Source organism: Saimiri boliviensis, chromosome 3, assembly GCF_048565385.1.
Source record: "Saimiri boliviensis isolate mSaiBol1 chromosome 3, mSaiBol1.pri, whole genome shotgun sequence".
NCBI classification, from domain to species: domain Eukaryota; kingdom Metazoa; phylum Chordata; class Mammalia; order Primates; family Cebidae; genus Saimiri; species Saimiri boliviensis.
Window position 1 is genome coordinate 70,614,031 of NC_133451.1, and position 11,262 is coordinate 70,625,292.

Consider the following 11,262-nt stretch of genomic DNA (forward strand, 5'->3'; position numbering starts at 1 on the left):
ACAGGAATGCAGTGATATGCATAATGACATAATGATAAATGGGGTATCCGTCCTCTCATTAATCCTTTGTGTTTATAAAAAATCCAGTTACACTCCTAGTATAACATGTACAATTACTGACCATAGTCACCCTGTTCTATCAAATGACGTCTTACTGTTTACTACTTACAGCAGTACATTAACCATCGCCACTACTGTGTGGCCCATCAGTTACTCCACAGTGGCTTGAACCAGAGATCTTCATACAGCCATTGTGATCAGTAACTGGATGAGGTCTGCTGGGAGAAGGGGACACCCTTGGAGCTGACAAACTCAGAGGTGCCTGCTGACAGTGCTCCTGCAGTGCTCCCAGCAGCCAGGGCAACAAGCCCTAACTGAAGAGGGATCTGGAAGTAATCCCATGACTTCCAAACCCAGTGATCTGGTGAACTTCACTATGCTTCCTAGTCCCTAGCCTGTTCACACACATGATTGGTCTCGGCACAGCTTTCCTAGTAGGCCCACTGCCTTTTTTGAGCATGTCACCCGCCACCTGCCACCCCCTACCCAAAATGGAAGTGAGCTTACCTGGCAACAGAAAGAAGCAGTGAGGACTAGTTTTCTGACAAATTTAAGTTGGTTGAAATTTCTTTTAAGAGTTTAATTGAACAACAAATGAGTCACAAATCGAGCAGCCTCCTGATCCAAAGTATGCTCAGACTCCAGTGCAGCCACGTGGTAGACTTAGACAGAAAAAAATGACGAAAGAAAACAGATACAGAAACAGCCAATCAGTTGCAGCTTGGCATTTGCTTATTTGAGTAGTCTGAAGAGTTGGAGCAGGCTACATTTGATTGGCCAACTCTGACTGGCCCAAGTGTAGGCTGTGGTCTGGTTATACCTCCACTTACTATAATTAACAATATACAGAGAAAACCTTTATGCTGAACTTAAGGAGGCAGCTTTAGGCTAAACTTCACAACTCTAAGTTGGATACAGTGTGCAGAGGCCATTATACTACGAACGGCTGTTAAACACAATGTCAGAATCACTTTTTTCAGAACGGTCATAGAACACCTACCAGTAAGCTCAAATCAGTGCGGCTGGGTGCGGTGGGTCATGCCTGTAATCACAGCCCTTTGGGAGGCTGAGGTGGGCAGATCACTTAAGGCCAGTGGTTTTGGTCCAGCCCGGCCAACATGGTAAAACTGTCTCTACTGAACATACAAACATTAGCTGGATATAGTGGTGTGCTTCCAGCTACTTGGAAGGCTGAGGCCTGAGAATTGCTTGATCCTGGGAGCTGGAGGTTAGTGAGCTGAGATTGCCCCACTGTACTCTAGCCTAGGCAACAAAGTGAGACCATCTCAACATTAACTATAGCTCTCATGTTACATATTACATCTCAGACTTAACCTACATGACAAACTTTGTACCCTTTGACCTACATCATCTCACCTCCCCCTGCTCTAACCACTGTGTTGATATTTCTATGTATCCAATTTTTGGTTTCCTTAGATTTCACAATAAGTGAGATTGTGAGTTGTCTTTCTGTGCCAGGTTTATTTCACTTAATGTCTTCGAGGTTCATCCGTGTCATAAATTAAAGGATTGCCTTCTAAGGCTGAATGATGCTGTAATGAACATTAGAGTATAGGCACCATTACAAGGTGGTAACTTAACTTCCTTCGGGTGCAGGTAGCTCTTCTCATGAGTTGCCTCCATATTGTTCACCATAACACTTGAATTTCCACCCACAGTAGACAAGAGTTTTCTTCCCTTCTCTACGTGCTTGCCAACACCTTGTTTCCTGTCCTTAAAGCCATCCTGATGTGAGATGCTTCCTCATGGTTTTGATTCACCTTTAGACCGAAGATGTGGAGCACCTCATATATATTTGGCCACTTGTCATCTCTGGAGAAATGGCTATTGAGCTCCTAACTTTTAAAACGGGGTTATTTTATTGATATGTGAACTGACTAAACCTTAACACCTTGGTGTTTTGCAAACCATACATATGGTGAACTTGATTATGAGTATATGGTTTGCAAATACTGTGGCAAATCCATAGTCTGACTTTTTGTTTCCTTTGCTGCTTAGAAGCTCTTCAGTTTGCAGTCTGGCTTAAATTTGCTTTTGTTGCCTATACTTTTTGGTATCCTATTGAAGAAATAATTGCCAAGACCAATGTCAAACTCTTAAGTGTTTTCTTGCAGAGGTATTGGTGGCAAGGCTTGAATTTAGGGTTACAATCCATTAGTCACTTGCATATGATATAAAGGTTCAATTTTTTTTGCATGTAGAAATCATTTTCCTAAAGCCACTTACTTGAAACATCTAACCTTTCCCTTTGTCATCTTGGTACCAGTGAACTAGTTTTCTACATATGCTTGAGTTTATTTTTGGACTTTCTGTCCGTTGGCCTATTGGTATGTTTTTATACGAGTATCGCACTGTTAAGATAACTAACTTGGCAGTAGACTGAGACCAGGTAGTGTAATGGCTCCAGGTTTGGTCTAGCAGAAGTTCCCTTCGGCTATCTTGTGAATTTTAAGACTCTTCTTCCCTATTCCTATGAAAAAATTTTGCATGTATGGGTTGCTTTAGGTAGTATGGACATTTTAATGTGTCTTATGAGCTGGGATACCATCCTATTTGTCTCAAGTGTCGGAAGATCTTTGTACAGAAAGTAAATACTATCTCTCCAGTTCACTTCTAAGCCTTTTGATTAAGTGGGATTGTTCTTTTTGGGACAGTGTAGTGTATAGAAATGTTACATTCCTGTATGTTTTTGTCCTGCAACATGACTAAACTCCTTAGTTCTAACTGTGGAACTTGAGGGTTTTCTATGTGATGTCCGCAAGCAATGGCAGCGTTACTTTGCCTGGTTTGGATGCCTTTGGTCCTCTTTGCCTACTTGCTCTAGCTAGGACTTCCACTACTGCACTGAACAGAAGTAGTGAAGCAACTCTCTTGTTGCTGATCCTAAAGGAAGTGTTCAGCTTTCTACTGTTGAGTATGATGTTCATGTGGGCTTGCAATATATGGCCTCTCTTTGTGTGTTCGGGAACACTTCTATACCTAATTCCATTTTTTCCATGAAAACATGTTGAACTGTAAAATGCCTCAATTATCAGATGCAGGAAAGGCTTGTAGGTCAATATAAGTCTAAATGGTTTGGACCACAAGAAAGACTTTTCTCTGCCTTGGTCAAAGGTAGCCTGAGGCTTCAAGACCTCTAGTCCTAAGGCCATTCCATCTTTACCCTCTGCACTCTGCCACTCTGAAAAGCCTATCCAAGGAAGAACAACCAAGCCAGAACTTGTCTATCACCCAGAGCAAGGCTTTTCTAGGTTCCTGTGGCAGGTTCATGGGGTGATGTGCCTTCTCAGTCAGGAGTGGTCCTGTCCCAGTCTTCTGACACATAAGGAGATGAAAAGTGGCTTACCCATGGGGGTGGGTGGGAGTTTTAACTTGTTTTTGCTTGCCTGATGTGTCATCATCTTTGACCATGAACTTTTAGAGTTGACAAGAACTGCCTGGAACAGGTGCTAGTATAAACACGGAGGCCATGGAGGAGCAGTGTGAGCTGTGTAGAGGTATACCAGAGTGATACATTAGAGCATGGATCTCGTAGGTACAGCCTTTATTAGTAGTAGCAGTCTGAAACAGTTGAATTGGTTAGTATGTGATGGACTCTGGAGTTCTAGGAACTGCCTGTTACTGCAGTGTGGAAAAACCAACTCCTGGCCTAAATTCCAAGTGGTGTCCTGCCCCTCTGTCTCTAGCTAGGAGGTAGCACTTTGAAGAGGGCCAGCTGCAGTGGTATAAGGGGGATATAATGTTGCCCTGCACTGGCCAGGATGAGACTTGGGTTTCTCAGGTGTTGGGTGGGGCCGTAGAGCTCCCAAGAGTTTGTCTTTGGCTATCAGGGCAGGTAGAAAAGACATCAGGTAGGGTCACAGCTAGGTGAGTTTTAGCTTGGACTTGAAGTGAGGCTTCCTGCAGCCACTGTGGGAGGGGATGGGGGCTGATTAGCGGGCCAATGGATTTACTTCCAGGGGGGATTATGGCCATTTGTGATGTGTCATACAGGCTTCCAGGGAAGTGGGAAGAAAGCTGGCAGCAACAGGCCTCGCCTAGCCCCCGTGTAGGCAGCACAGCCAGTCTTGCTCCTCTTGCTGTGCCCCACCAACAGCATTGAGTTGATGTCCAGAGAGTGGGCATGCAGGGCTGAGAACTTGCCCCAGGCTACAAGCCTCCACCCTGACAAAACAAGATAAGCCTCTTGGGCACTTCATGAACCATTGACTGTGGCTTCTACTTGTATCTGCACTGCCTGTTCACCTCTCTGGATTCTGCTCAGGAAAATTTGTGCTCAAGTTTTCTACAAACTTCAGCTAGAACTTCCTTGACCTTGTGGCCCTTCTCCAATTTCACGGGCTGCCCTTCTCAAGGACTGAGAGGACCAGGAATGTCTTCCCTGGGTTTGAGCTGGGGACTGGTAGTGCCTACAGGACTATTCCAGCTGCCTCTTCTATTTTCATATTTCACTCCACTCCCTAGACCAGTTTTGGCTCTAGGGAAGGTTAAATCCTTCTACTGTAATCTGGATTTTTGGATTCTGCAGCGGGGATGTGTGTTCTCCTCACATTTGGGAAACTTAAGTTTTTTTGGCTGCCTTGTAGAGTGTGCAGCAGCAAGCTGCTTCTTTGAAAGGGTCTGAATTGTTTTCCTGGTGTGTCCCTGCAGTGGCTCTTGGGGTAAAAGCTAGATGTGAATCTCCACACTGTTCTCCCTGTCTGAGTGGGCGTTGGACATTAGTGCTGTCTCCTATCTGCCATTTTCCTCTAAAATCCTACAGTATGGTTCTTAGATTGGCTGAAAGTGAACCATTGATTCTTATACTATCTGGAGGAAACTAGTCTCATGCATGATCCAGAGGGAATGGCAGAGTACAATCAGCTGTGGGAGTAGATATCCTCAGAATAGGGATCCTAGCCAGAACTAGGGCAGCTGCCATGGATGTAGAACCTTTTAGTCCCCATAGTAGGAAGGACCCTGGGATGACAGGCTTCACTGTCCACCTCCCTCTGAGGAAGACTCAAGCTGGGCAACCTTAGGGGATGAAGGTTGAGATGGCCCCTATGAAGTACCTGTCAACCATGGGCACTGTCTGCTGAAGGTATTCAGGATGGCATCTGAATCTCTGATCCTGAATATAGAATGCCTGAACTTCTTGTTGTGAAATGGAGGTACATTTGACTAATTCCAAGATGACTTGAAACCTTATTTTCTACTTCATATTGGAGACTTTGAAGATATGACTTAGAGTTGAAAGCTCAGTTGAAAAACATGGTAGACTGCCCCCACACCCTAGGTATCTCCCTCTTCATGTCAGGTGTTCAATGAGGCTTATATACTTGTATGCTTCTGTGACAGAAGTTGTGATTTACTCCTGACTCTCATTACTAAAGACCTGGATGGAGAAAAGCTAATATGCTTGTAGGACATTCTTGTTCCCTTTCCTTTGAAAAGACAGCTAGACCTTGAAGCAACAGGCCAGGATGGCATGGTCCTAGTGGAGTGTAAGCAGAAGCATAGAAGCACTTAAAGTACATTCCTCATAAGTATTCACTGTGCACAGCTCAAAGAATCTCGGGCTCAGGCAGGACACGGGGCTCTGAAGGTCCTATCTGTCAGCTCTAGATCGGTCTTCACTGGATGAAGGGCACAGCTAGATTTAGTCTAGGCTTTTTTTCAGAGTACATGCTCCAGGTTTCCTGATGTACCTTGGAGCTAAGAGGTTGATAGCTAGGAATTCCAGTCCAATCCATACCATAGACTAAGGGTCTCTGAGGCAATTCTGTGTATTGCATACAGACTGAAGAGCTGTGTCCCATTTACCTCTTCACCTGCCCCCACCCATTAGCAGATGACCCTCTCCTGACACTTCTGTAGAACACTGCCACCCATGCCTCTGGGCTTGGTCAGTCATCCTCAAATCTGCTACAATGGGCCACCAGAGCTGCTGGCTAATTTGGGAATTTGTAGGTATGGTTCATGTTTTACACCCAACCTTGCTTTAGGGTTGAGGCTTCTTGCTATCTTTTAAGTTTAAGCTCAGCTGTTAATGTCTCACCTTCAGTCTTTACTTCATCTTCCTTCATGGCTGGTCACCCCATGGGTTATCCCTGCTTCATGACAATTTGTGACCATACGTTCATGTTACCTTCATCCCACTAGGCTTAGCATCATGAAGATAGATTATGTCTCCAAGATGCTCAGAATCTTCATGTGTAGCTCCAAGTTTGAGCTGGTAACGTGTACTTGCTGAGCCTAGCAGAGGGGAAGGGGAAGCTGGACACTAGGTGACGTTCTCGCTGGTCCTGCCAATGGATTTTGGACATGACCTGACCTGTAATAGGGAAGCTCCTAAGGAGTTACAGGTGACTTGCAGGTGTTTGTGGTCAGACTTTATAAACTTGCCATTCTATAGAAAAAGATGTTAGGAATCGTTGGCAGGGGGAAGGCATTTTGAGTGTCAAAGTCTTAGTGAGAAATGGAATAGGGTGGCAGGATTGGAAATGCAAAAACAAGTTGGAAGGGCACAAGAGGTATAACCAGCAGGATTTGGTGGCTCCTGAAATTCTTGCCAGGAATGCAGGTAAACATAACAACAGCATAATGGAGGGCATCTGGTCTTCAGGTCCAAAGATAGCCATACTCAGAAGTACCCAATGATGGAGACCTGTTTAGGGGACATGAGTAGCTGTGGTAGGCCAAAAGAGTCATAAAGGTAACTCAGCTCTCACTGGCTAATGCTTCAAGGTTCCATTGGCTTCAATTTTAACATTAGACTCTTTTGTGCTGGACTAATTCTCTGGCATTGAGGGGTTTTATTTCACCATTGCAGAAGTATGACTGGGATATAACTATGCAAACTTGAGTTGCAGAGTAAAACTGTTAACCGAAACCATAAAATACATAGTTTTGCAAATGCAAGGCTTTCTAAAATGGTGTTTTAGCATAATGTAATACAACACAAGCAGGTAGCTTGAAGTATAGCTTATAAAACTATATCCATATATCGGACTGAAACAGGATGGAATTTGGAAAGGAAATCATAAGTGAGAACTAAAATGTGATACTGCTAATACTTAAGTCTTGTAACCTTGTACGGATTGTAGCCCTACCTACCATAATAGGATGTGTGTGTTGGCAGATTAGCTTCTATCAACCTCAAGTGTGCTACCAGTTGAGCTCTTGTCTACTTGTGTTCTGTAGGGCAAGAGTTCAGTACTTGCAAGAGGGATCTTGGCCATCACCAGTAGTCTGTACCACCTCGTATTTAGTGGGAGCCCTTCTGCTGTGATGCCAAATTCAACTACACCCGTAATATGCTAGTTTACCCGATCAGATTTCCTCTGCCTCACCCACTGTGGGGTGATCCCACCATGCCTAACCCTTCTAAAGTTGACCAGCTGGCTTAGACCTCAGTCTGGCTTTGGTGTAGTGGTCAGATGTCAGCTACTGGCAGGTTCAGGTGGAATTCTGCTGAGGAACCTCATGTGAGCACATCACCAAGAACATGTAGGCCTATGGAGCACTTACCACATTGTGAAGGTTCTAGCTCCCGAGGCTGGTATATTCAGTATCTTACCAGAATCCAGGTAAAGTAGCAGCTTGTTATCCAACTGCTTGACCTGGGCAAAATTAATAAAGTCGTTTGTATTGTCTTGGATCTTTTGGGCTAGAGATGTAAATACAGGGCTTGGGCAGGCGGTTACTTGAGCAGCCATGGTGAAGGGTGGAAAAGTAGCAGGAAGCAAGTAGCTCTTGTTTCTTGGTGTGGGTCCTCTGGGGAGGCCTGGAGTCCCTGGGGTGGACTGAGTTGCACAGCTGATCCTCAGGCAATATTACATGGACACGAAGCTTGCCACTTGAGGTATCAGTTGCATGATGTGTCTGACATCAGTCAAGACAAAGCAGGGGTACAACAGCACTAAAAGATGAGGTTCTTACCTGGTATCTTCTGGGCAAGCATTTCAAAACTGATGAGTGGGGAACTGTCACCTGTTGGTAGGTAGGTGGGCCAGCTGTGGTTTCTGTGCCTTAAAAAGTTACAAAGCCATGGCAGTAAGACTGGGCCCTAGGAGAAGTGAAGCTCTACTCCCTTAAGCCCTGGCTTTTTATATTAGATCCAGAAAGTATGGGTGTATATTAGCTACCTAACCCAGTACCCACATGTAACCCCGTTGCCATCACCAAAGTAGCTGTGGAACAAATACATTGCTAAATCTAGCCTCTGGAGATGGTGAATGTAAGAGATAAGATACAAGGCTGGGCATGGTGGCTGATACCTATAATCCCAGCACTTTGGGAGGCTGAGGCTTGGAGGATCACCTGAGGTCAGGAACTCCAGACCAGCTTGGCCAATATGGTGAAACCCCCTCTCTACTAAAAAGATACGAAAACATTAGCTGGGCGTGGTGGTGGGTGCCTATAATCCAAGCTACTCAGGAGGTCGAGGCAGGAGAATTGCTTGAACCCAGGAGGAGGTTGCAGTGAGCCGAGAACATGCCACTGCACTGCAGCCTGGGAGACAGCAAAACTGTCTCTAAAAAAAACCCCACAAACGTAAGTCTGCTAGTGAGCTTCTGGAAAAGCTATTTCTGACTAAAAACAGCATAGCAGATACTGCTCTACACTGTATTTGTACCTGAAGTACCCATGATATCTGGAGCTTAACCATCTTGTGCCTTAGGATATTTGTCAGCATGTTTGTACCTAAAGATCATAGGGAATAAAAAGGACCTGGTGACATCACTGTACAGTACAAGTACCAGTAACTGTCTATGTTCAGAGCTGATACAGATGGAAAACAATTTTTTTAAATAAAAATAAATTTTAAGTATACAGATTTTAAAGAATAATTTGATATTTTAAAAACAGGACACATACATGTATGAGTAAACAGCATGGCTGTGACAGACCAAGTCCACACTGGTAAGGTTTTGAGAACTATTTACACTATGTTGACAGTAGTACTGGTTCAGGCAGACAGAAGAATAAATAATAGTGCTTGAGGAATAGCAGTGATTGAAAAGGTCGGTAAAGAGGGCACCTCGTCGCAGATGCTAGAGTAGAAACAACTCACTTATAGTGACACGTGCAAACTTCCAGATCTCCATGACAAAGGTAACCCAACCCATCGGAACAAACAGCCTCCCGATGTGGCTGACAACTGCAAGGGTAGAAGAACTCGGGCATAGCAGGCCCAGAAATGGGGAGACTGGAGCCAGGGACAAATGCTGAGGAAGAGTTGCAATGAGCACGTGTGTTCATACATACATACCGCCAACAAAGGGCATTGCACTGGGCAGCAGAACTGAACACAATCTAACAAAGCAGCTCCCACCTTCCTGTCGCCTCTTTGGCAGTAGTATGGCAGGCCATCTCAACTTCGGACACACACAGCCATTCTCATCAGGAGGAAGGCTGTCCTTTGGAGGGGGTGGGGGGCAAGCCTTCAGGTGAGAGCAAAGCTGATAGCTACAGCATTAATTGAACATCCCTAAACAAAAGATGTTAATTACTAATTACAAGTACACAAGCCAAAATTACCCTAGGGATGGGCACAGTTAATAATTTTCCTACACAGTGGTGAAATAAAACAAGCTTTTGATCACACTTTGATCTGTAACACTCAGTACATCTCTAAATAGGCCCATAGTCATGGAGCCTGTCCAAGGCTAGGGTTTTGAGCACACCTAAACTCAAGAAAAACTAAAGGCTCCCCGATAAAATTAGGTCCAGTCTAGGCACAGGAAGCCACAGCTGGTTGACTGCTCAGGGCTTCTCAGGACTGGATGTTGGTTGAATTGAGGATTCCAGAAGTAGCATCAGATTTGGAAGCCTTTGAAAGTTCTCGCACTCAGGATGCTGCCGTTGAGGTCCAGCTTCTCCTTGTTGGCTCCATGCCTGGCCAGCATGGGGCGTTTTCTTCCCTGAACAGGTAGAAGTAGTGACTGGCTTGCTGCCAGAAGGAGGAAGTTGAGACACGGGAGAGTGGTGGATGGTCCCTCCAAAGATAGGCCGAATGCTACTACTGGCCGTAGCATTGGACATGGTGGTGGTGTTCAGCTTATGTGCTTTTCCGGGTGTGTTGGGAGTCAGTCCCGGCCGCTTGCTGGGTGTCCTGGGAGCACTGCCATAGAGCATCGTGGTCTGTCTTTTTGTCCCTGAGTTGTCTTTCCTGTCTGGCTCTTGCTCCGATCGATGCATCTCCCATTGTTGTGCCACATACTCCATAAAATTCTGCCCATTTACCGGAAATGCCTTTGAATGTTCCTGTTCCCACAGTTCAATTTGTGCCGTCAGCTCCTCTTCCAGTTTAGGCAGCATTTTCTGGAGCTTGGCTCGTTGTTCCTTTAGAAGATTTCCTCCCCTATTTGTAAATAGATTCGGATCTGAAGCTTTTCTCTGGTCCAGCATCAGCTACACCGTGTCGCCGAGGGGCCGTGGCAGGATGGAGTCCGTGGTACTGGTGGTGCTGGAGGATGACAGAAAGGCTCAGACTAGGGACTGCTCTCAACTTCACGCCCCGCCCGCTGCCTGTGCTCGCTGCCAGTGACTGCTTCCCCGCCTCTGCCTTCCAGCAACTCCGGAAAACAATTCTTGATGTTCAAGCCAACAGTTACTGTGCGAGACAAAATACGCAGCTGAACCACTGGATAACTCTGAATTTCCAATCTTGATTCATTCTTTTTCAAAGTTTTTGTGGTCCAGAAAAGGAAGGAGGCCAATCTTCCTGCTTGTGCTGTAACAGTTTTCCAGGCTGGCCATTGAGATACGAAGCAAAAGCAATAGTCCTAAATATCCTTAGTCTAAAATGGACAAAGATGTACTCCCTTTATTTCTTTACCTCAAGTGACTTCACCTAACCAAAATTCAGGTTTGTTGAATTGAATTTTCAGGTAAAACCAGATGACTCACTCGTCTCATGTGCTTGGTTTTTGTTCTTTTGAAAGCAGACCCTGAGACAAGGACTTGGGTGTAACCAATGGGGGTTGGGGGGTCGGGGGGGGGGTGATGCCAGAGCACACTGAGGGAGTTACAGAAGTAAGACAAGGCAAGTAAAACCTTGGTGAGGCGAGTCCAGTGGGCTACCAGGCCCAATCCTGCCAAGGACCCTCTGGGACAATCCTGAGAAACAGTCGAGGTGGACTGGTAGCAGGGGAACTCTGGGTGGCTTGAGCAAATATACAAGAGGAACTGAGT

At 45.3% G+C, this 11,262-nt stretch overlaps 1 pseudogene; it reads left to right on the forward strand.

Moving 5' to 3' along the window:
• Positions 1-11,032, forward strand: part of LOC101034073 (large ribosomal subunit protein eL8-like) — a 33,012-nt pseudogene extending 21,980 nt beyond the window's left edge.
• Positions 11,033-11,262: the final 230 nt, after the last annotated feature.